This window comes from Herpailurus yagouaroundi, unplaced genomic scaffold, assembly GCF_014898765.1.
Source record: "Herpailurus yagouaroundi ecotype Mexico unplaced genomic scaffold, PumYag 197, whole genome shotgun sequence".
NCBI lineage: Eukaryota > Metazoa > Chordata > Mammalia > Carnivora > Felidae > Herpailurus > Herpailurus yagouaroundi.
In genome coordinates this window covers 19,488,181-19,497,824 of record NW_024412428.1, presented here as the reverse complement: position 1 = coordinate 19,497,824, position 9,644 = coordinate 19,488,181, and the positions used below count along the sequence as shown (strand labels likewise).

The 9,644-nt window shown below is 34.6% G+C and overlaps 1 protein-coding gene across 1 annotated transcript in view; it reads right to left on the bottom strand.

The window, feature by feature from the left end:
- The window catches only part of INTS6 (integrator complex subunit 6), an 88,480-nt gene that overhangs the window by 75,883 nt on the left and 2,953 nt on the right, over window positions 1–9,644 (bottom strand). The window lies entirely within an intron of this gene.

Here is a 9,644-nt window from a genome sequence, read left to right as displayed (position 1 = left end):
TTAAAAAAAAAAAAAAAAAAAAAAAAATTCTCCAAATCCATTACAAAAGGTATTTGTACTCTGTACTCCCTAGGCTCTGACTCAAACATTTACTGATGCTTAGTACTAAGTCCCTTCCCAAGTGTTTATAGATTTAAAATTTTCAAAATAGATGACATGTTTAGGAAATGAGAAACTAACCACATAATACTTGGGCCTTTTGCCAAGAAAAGTATATAAGCCCTTCTAACTATACATACAAATCCACAAAGGTTTTACCTTAGAAATGAACCTCATGAAAAAGCAGAGGTCATATGAATGACTGGATAGTTGTCACACGTTTTTGATAGTTGCTCTAAGCTCATTAAAATGGAAGCTCTAAGAATGACTCTTTTTTTTTTATTACATTAAGAGTTACATTCAATATAATGTTGTTTGAGATTAGACATTGTCCCTTCTGGATTAACAATAAAATTTACATATAAAGACCTTTTAAATTTTTTTTTAATATTTATTCATTTTTTGAGAGGGAGAGAGAAAGAGCACATGTGCACGTTAGTGGGCGAAGGGGAGAGAGAGGAGACCACAGACTCTGAAGCAGGCTCCAGACTCTGAGCTGTCAGCACAAAGCCCAACACGGGGCTCGAACCCACGAACCCACAAGATCATGACCTGAGTTGACACTTAATCAAGTCTGACACTTAATCAAGTGAGCCACCAGGCACTCCAACATATAAAGACTTTTTACTCTATTATCTGATTTAGGCCCAATTTTCTGAATGCAATTTCTTGGTTTTTCTAACTTACTGCTTTGAGAAATGGATTGACAACTAAAACTGTACAACAAAAATTCAAAATTTTACATTAGCTTTTACCTGCCAAAGTACATAAATGACCAGGAATTACCACAACTCAGGCATTATCAGAGGCCACAAAGACATCATTTTGCTTACTCTCAATAATCCAAAAGGACTGAATGCTGTCATCATCTTGTAGATGCAGCCTTTGTAACATCACTTACTGAGGTTTGCAGCCTAACCTTTCACAGAACACAGAATCATCTTCAATTCTGGGGATTAAAAATAATCTATTGTTGAGGCGCCTGGGTGGCTCAATCGGTGAAGCATGCGACCTCAGCTCAGGTCATGATCTCAAGGTCAGGGAGTTCAAGCCCTGCGTTGGGCTCTGTGCTGACAGCTCAAAGCCTGGAGCCTGCTTTGGATTCTGTCTCCCTCTCTGTCTGCCCCTCCCCAGCTCACGCTCTGTTCTCTCTCTCAAAAATGAATACACATTAAAAAAAAAAACAAAAAAAACTATTGTTTTTAATCCTTTCAGAATAATTGTTGGTATGCTTCCAGTGTTCAAACTACAAAATAACCAGAAGACTTTGTTGATGTTTCCTAATATCTAACGAGGTTTCCTTTAACATGCCAGCATCAATACTGCCATTGAGGAGTTTCAAAGTACGTTACTAATAGCTAATGCTACAATTACTTTTTCTCACATACTCAGAACTGTTTTCATCACTGTAACAGTTTGTCAGACAATATAATCCTTCTGAGGACCTTTACCATGAGTCCCTCAGCTTATCTAGGCAAAAGCAAAAAATGGAAAATGTTAAAATGCCATATCCTTTTAAGGAACAGATTAAAAAAGCAAGAGTGCATAGGAACAAGAATAAATCTTGATAAGACATCACTAGCCTGATATAAATTTGTCCTTTGGTTACAAATAATCCTCTTAATTGTAAGATTCTTATGTTAAAATATTTTCTTATGTGCAACTATACCTCACTATACCAATCATTGGATTTTAGATCACGTATGCTCTAAAAAAGAACTATTATCATATAGAAAAAAATCCTTCCTAGGCTTATCCTATTTTTCCCACATAAATCTACATTACAAATAATAAAAGGGATCATAACATTTCACATTTGACCTTTCTTCTGTACAAGAACATCCTCCCTCCACCCCATCCCAACCAACACCAACTCGTATTCTAAAATATACTATTTACAAAGCCCTAGAAATGGACTCAGATCTAAGTTTCCTCAAAAAATTAAAACCTTCTTTCTCTGAAAATCGAAAAACATGTTTGCTTTATTAAATTAAATATGTTATCAAACTGTTTTTGAACAAGAAATAGAGATTTTGGAGAAAAAACTTTTCAACACCAAGGGTAAAATATTTTTGGAGCTTCAATTTAAAGCCAAAACCATTATGTTTGTTCCTTATGGCACAAAATTTTACATTAGCTGGAAATACTGGCTAGCTAATTCTAGCTTCTTACGATGTTTATGATGGATAGATGTTGGGTTATGGAACTTCTGTCAAAGGTTTCGGATTACAAAGCTTTGCCCTGTTAAGTGTTTAACATAACATTGGGCACGACAGTTAATCATCGTCATCTGAGTTCCTACCATGTGCCAAACAGGCACTTTGCTAAATGATTAATATTTCTAGTTCTTACAAAAATTCCCAAGAATTATGCTATTTTCACCATTTGGTGGATAAGTGATTTGAAGTTCAGTGAGGCTAAGGGGACTTGTCAATACAGCCTAAGCTAGTAAGTGGCAGAGCCAGGCACGACCAGTTCTAATGAAGCGGTTCTTTCTGTACCACACTGCTTATACTGAAGAAAGCTGTATAACATACCATGTGCCCACAATTCCAGTCTTTAAAATGCAAATAAAAGGAAATTCATAAAAATGAGAGTAAGTGTTACAATAAATTACATTCCATACCACTTAATCTTCACCACAATCCTGCAGCATAGATCCTTTCACCTCATCTTCCTAATGAGGAAACTGAGGCTGAGAGTTTACACGACTGGCCTGGAACTCACGGATGGAGTGGGAACAGATAGAACCAATCAGAGTTTTCTAAATCTTAAAAGACGATGCTAAGAGGTTTTCAAAATTATCTTATATCTGGGCGCCTAGGTGGCTTGGTAGGCTAAGCATCCAACTCTTGATTTTGGCTCACTCAGGTCATGATCTCACAGTTTGGGAATCTGAGCCCCGCAAAGAGCTCCATAGCGAATCCACACTGACAGTGAGGAGCCTGCTTGGGATTCTCTCTCATATTCTCTCTCTCTCTCTCTCTCTCTCTCTCTCACTCCCTCTCCCTCTCTGCCCCCTCCCCATTGTGAGCAGGGAAGGGGCAGATAGAGACAGAAACAGAATCTGAAGCAGGCTCCAGGTTCTGAGCTGTCAGCACAGAGCCCGACACGGGACTCGAACCCATGAATCGCAAGATCATGACCAGAAAGTAGGACGCTTAATCAACTGAGCCACCCCATGGCCCCCAACGTTCATATTAACTTTTTTCCAAGGGAGTGGGAAGGAACTCCAACTGCATATAACAGTATTTTCATAGTGTTACAAGAAAGGCTAAATGTAACAAACTGGCAAAATGAATTGCCTGGTTTTCACCAGACGAAATGAAAGAAAGCATATTCCAGTAGAGAACCACAGACATACCCCTAAAAAGGGACTTATATCTACTGGTTACACTTGTAAATAAAATTTGTTCTTTAGTAACATACAAGTTGCTAATAAAAAAATCTGTATAACTGTTCCATAACCAATTTTAATCTTTTAAAATATTTCATAAGTGTAAAGAAATCAGCCTTCTACTTTTCTGGGCTTTACTTTCTTCATGTATAGAATGAGGAAGATGGAGTAAACTTCTAACAGGACTTGCAATTCTAAAGTCCCATAAAACAAAAGTCATAATGATACATAAAGTCCAATGAAAATTTCTGTCAGGAGATACAAAAGTTCAATCTTGTTCTCAAGAACGTATATAAAAATTCACTAAGCTTCACACTTAAGATTTGTGTATTTAAGTTGTACCTCAATAAAAAAGTTGGGGGAAAAAGAATCTGCTTCTTCTGACAAACTAAAACAGAAACAAAAAACTTTAGTATTTTGTCTATGGTCTGGGACCATGTTTAAATTAAGAAACTTAATAACACTGCTAAATAAAAATTAAGTTTACATAAGGGCAATACTTTTTTTTAAATGAAAGAACACAGGGCTAGTAACATATGGGCACTGCTGAAGCAAATGAAAAAAGACCACCAAGATGATTTTACATATACGTTAGAAACTTGAGTGAAGGGTTATATTGGCTAAGGGTTATTTTAAATATTTAAAGAAATTTCAAGTTATAAAATGTTGCACAATCTCTTTGTAGAAACCTATGACATGAACGTGTCTAAACAGTTCTTTCCTTACTCCTGACCACAATTGACCTTAAATCAACTTAAAATACTTGAAAAGTAGAATTCTTTCATTCAAATATTACATTTGTTCCCAGCCTTTTAATTTTCAGTTGTACATAATTTAATATGTAATTATTGACATTCCCTTGCATGAAGGGAAAATAAAATTCTCTTTGAAGAAGTAAAACCTATTATTTTTTGCTTTTTATACTTATAATTTCTTACACAGTAAGAATTACACAGTAATTTCTAATTAAGAATGCAATAATGTCCTTTGGATATCCTTTTTCATTTTCTTTTGAAAGATCATGACAAAGCAATTTTTTGATCCTTCAGAAAACAGATTTAGAGCATAAATTATGAAGAAAAGTGACAGTGTTTTCAAAGAAAATAAAATCTAGGTCTTAAAATTTTTCATTTAAATTACCACCTTTAAAACTAATACTCAATAGGAAATAAATCATACCCACTTCATGCTACTTTAAGCTCAAACCTTCTTATCAAAATATCCCTTGATATACTCAACAGAGGTGTTCCTCAAAGGTCCCTTGCAAAACAAACTTGTGTAAATCTCATCTTAAACGCACTAGGGGGAGCTCCCATTTGAGAGAATCCTACAACATGTGCTTTTGTTCTACGTAAAGGTCCCTTCTTCTCTAACTTGTATTCCTACAAAAAAGAATGACTTTCTGACTTATCTGAACCTTACAAACCATCCCTATGCTTCGTCATATTTATCAACTGCCATTATGACAACTCGGCCAACTGATAGTATTTACTTTCCACACTGCTTTCTCAGGAAGTAATACAAAGCCCAAGGGAAAAAAAAATACATATTTAATAGGCTGTTAGATTTCAAAGCATGTAATAAAATTCTGCTTTAAAAATCACCACATTTTTATAATTAAAATTTCAAATTTAAGGTCAAAAAATAACAGAAAACTAGAGGTAAACAAACTAACCTATTGAGGGAAAAAAGAAAGCTTTGTGTCTCCTTGGCACTTGACAAGTTTGAAAGTACATTTTTAATATACCATCCCATTTAAACCTCTAATCATTTCTATAATAACAGTACAATGGCTTCATTATTAGTAATCTGGAATATGAAGAAGCAGAGGCACAGGGTGGTAAAGCATGTTACACAGTAATTCAGTATCAAGGTCAGGACTGGGATTCCAATTTTCACATTCCTGGCCATTGTGCTTTTTATCCAGTTAAAAAAAGAGAGAAAAAACTTTTAAGCAAATTTGACTGTAGAGTCCCCTATCCATCAGTAAGAATTATGAGCCAATAAAAATTATTGAAGATAAGTTTAAGAGGTTTATAAGAAGTTCAAGGACTGGCCAAAGCCTTTCGATGGGGGAAAGGAGAGTCTCTTCAAACAAATGGTGCTAGAACACCAGATGTCCGCAGGCAGAAGAATGAAGTTGGACCCTTACCATACACCATATACAAAAATTAAGTCAAAATGGATTAAAAACTTGAATGCAAGACCTAAAACTAAAACTCCTAAAAGAAAATATAGGGGGAAAGCTTCAGAGACATTGGGTTTGGCAATGATTTCTTGGAGAGGATACCAAAAGCATAGGCAACAAAAGAAAAATTAAACTGGACTCCATCAATAATTAAAACTTCTGTCATCAAAGGACACAATCAAGAGTGAAAAGGGAACCCATGAAATGGGAGAAAAACTTGCAAATCACGTATCTGGTAAGGGGTTAATATCCAAAATATTTAAAGAACTCCCACAACTCAACAACAACAAAAACCAAATAACTTAATTAAAAAATGAGCAAAGAACTTAAACAGACGTTTCTCCGAAACCAATATACAAATGACCAACCGGCATATGAACAGATGCTCAATATAAATAATTGGGCAAATGCAAATAAACCAGTAAGATATCACTTATATCTATTTATCTATTATGATGGCCCAAATCAGAAAAACAGAAAATAGTGTTGACAAGCATGTGGAGAAATTGCAATTCTTGTGCCCTGTTAGTGGGAATATAAAACAATTGCAACCATTATGCAAAATAGAGGAGTTTTTCAAAAATTTAATAAAATTACAGGATCCAGCAATTCCACTTCAGGGTGTATATTCAAAAGAATTGAAAGCAGGATCTCAGAGAGACATTTGCACACCTTGTTCATAGCAGCATTATTCAAAATAGCCAAGAGGTGGAAACCCAAAAGTCCATCATGGATGAATGGATATGCAAAACGTGGTATATACATACAATGAAAATTATTCGGTCCTAAGAAGGAGTATAAAATCTTGAAATAAGCTACCACAGCGATGAATGGTGAAGACATTATGCTAAGTGAAATAAGCCAGTCACAAAATGACTAACACTGTATGATTCCATTTATATAAGGCATCTCTAGAGTATTCAAATAGAGATAGAAATTAGAATTGTGGTTGTCAGGGACTGGAGGGAGGAAAAAATAAGTTATGTTCAACTGGTATAAAATTTCAGTTATGAAAGATGAAAAAGTTCTGGAGACTGGTTGCAAAACAGTGTGAATATACTTAATACTACCAAATTGTACACCTAAAAACGATTAAGACAGCAGGCACCTGGATGGCTCAGCAGGAAGACCAGGGGACTCTTGATTTCTGGGTTGAGTTCAAGCCCCACACGGTTATAGAGATTACTTAAATAAACGAACAAGCAAACAAACAATGGTTAAGATGGTAAATTTGATATTATGTGGGTTTTCTTTTTTTTTTTTTTTTTTTACCACAAGTTAAAAATTAGGAAAAAAAGTTCATGGACTTAAAAATTTTACAAAATACCATTCACCACTCTTTCCAGTTCATACTCAGCACAGAAGCACGTTCCAGTACAAAAATCTACTTTCTTTTGAAAAAAATGTCGACAGGTCAATAAATATAAAACTACTGGTAATATATTTCTTGACAGCCTAAGGGAAACAAAAAACCCAAATGGGAATCAAGTTTTCATTACTTCACCTACATTACAAGAAAAGCCTGTATTTTGTACTACCTTAGTACTAAATAGATACTGCCTGGGTAAAAGGAAAAAAGTAGTATTAGAACTCTACCTGAATTTGCTAAGTTCACAAATATTTATGCTGAAGAATAAACTGGTTAAAATTCTTCTCCCTAAGATTCATTCAATTTGATCTTGTCTAAAAAGTTACTATTTTTCAAATGAGCATTGAAAATCCTTTAAAAAATTAAACACATATTGTATCTGCTTTTAGGTACTGCTCAAGGATTCTCTTCATCAGATTTTCGGTGGTTCTCAAAAGATCAGCATTATTTGAAACTCTGGTGAATACATGTAAAAAACACATGTGTCACATTTAGCTGCAAGGATAAGCATTTTAAGTGTTGCTATAATATCCAAGGAGAAGACTAGAAAGAAGCTATACTTTGTTCCATGATTGCAGAAATATCAGCAAATGGTACAGATTTTCAAAATTAAATATTTATACGGACTTCTATATGCAAGGAAGTTTTTACTGGGATATCCAAAGTGCTTGAAGAAAACAATCACCAAGATGCGTTTTTTTCTCAGCTACTTTAACCTTACTTACACCCTACAAATTCTGTTAGTATCCTAATTACTAACACCTCAAAGACAATTTATTTGTAGATATACTTACTAACTTAACACAAGCAATACAGACATTGAAAATACCCTTGGGATTAGTTATGGAAAATCACATATGTACATGTATGTGGGGGGGGAGTAGCTATGGGGGTATCTAATATATATACATATACATCCACATTTAGGTATTTAAGAAAGTCACTCAGAAATGTACATAAATGTTTTTAGATGCTCTCTAAAAATATGCTCTGTCCCTTTCATCTAGCTCACGTTATCTCATTTCCTTTCACGTACTAAAATTATATACAAGTATTTAGTACTGTGGGTCCTACAGATCCTTGTAGAGTATGAAAGGGGAAGTATTTATGTAAAAACACTGAGGTTACAGAATAAAACTATTCCACAGAAAACAGGCAAACACAAAGTACTCTTAACAAAGAAAATACATGAACTATATTTAGTGTTAAGTATTTGAGACATCCAAAATTCTTGATAATCTATCCTTTAACAGAAAATGTGTAATATTTAAATCGGCGAAATAAAGACTTATGGTGAGAAATATCTCTGGGAAGATGTTTTCTTCTAATTAAGTGCTTTACTCATTTTCATTTGAAACTTATGGCTTCCTCAATTATTTTAATGCTAGTGTCATTTTTATGTGCCAATTCAGGACATAAGCACTAGTACTACTCCATGCATCCTTGCTTACTCATCAAAATAACTGAGAAGCATTATCCCTCCCCCTTCTTGAATTAATAAATCCGAACATGCAAAAACATCCTAATCTCCAGGCTCTTCTCTTGGTCAAAGTGGTAACAGCCCAGCAGGACCACCTTCAACCTCAAACATCATACGCTTTACAGATAAGAACTTAAGCATTCTCTGGTGGAAGATGGCAACTGGGAAAAGGAAAATACAAGTTTAAATTGCAAATGTCCTCAGCCTCTCCACGACAATCAGCTTCTCTAAAGAAGCACCCTAAGAAATATTTTTAATAGGTGGCAGGAGGTAACTGTGTGTAAATGCCTTATGAAATATGATGCAGAGAAATAGGAAATAGTTCTTCCATACATTGACACCCGGACAACCAAATTAAGAGTAACCAAATAATGGCAAGTTTCAAATTTGTCTTTGAACTCAAAGAAGCTTGGATCAAAACCTTCACCAATAGGCCTGTATATCACTACAAATAACAAAGAAATAGAAAAGGGTAAGAAATCTATTTTACAGATTCTTGGCAGAAAAAGTTCATGACAAACCTACCTAAAATTACAAATATTGCAAAATAAAACAGGGTAGAAAAACTTAAAGATTTATGTGGTAAGAAAATAAGCATTTACTGAATTAAACAATGGAGGTGCAATTCAGTAAAACTAGAACAAAATGACTCTGAATCATGTATACTTAAATGCTACAGGATTATATTCAGCCCTTTCCAAAAATGTTTAGGTGCCCAGTAGGTACCACTAAGCAAAGCATAAACATTTCTAAAACAAGGGAATAATTCTGTTTCTTCCTATATAAAGCAACCAAAAGTTATAATCACTGGAAATTTTCCTGAAATTTGTCAAACTCATGAAAATTGTGGCTCATGGACCTTGAGAAAAGAACAAAATGTATTCCTAAATGTATCATTTGTGGCAATAATGTTTCTGCACTACAACTTAAAAATTGAACTTGGAACTAATATTCCTTTGTTATGTGTAACATTACACATTCACCAGTATCTTTAATTTTCCTGGCCAGCAATCTCAAAAATTACAACGGACTACTTTGCCTTATTTCATAGTGAACCATCATATTGGGGGGGGGGGGGGGGGGGGCGTAAAAAAAAAAAAAAAAAACCACT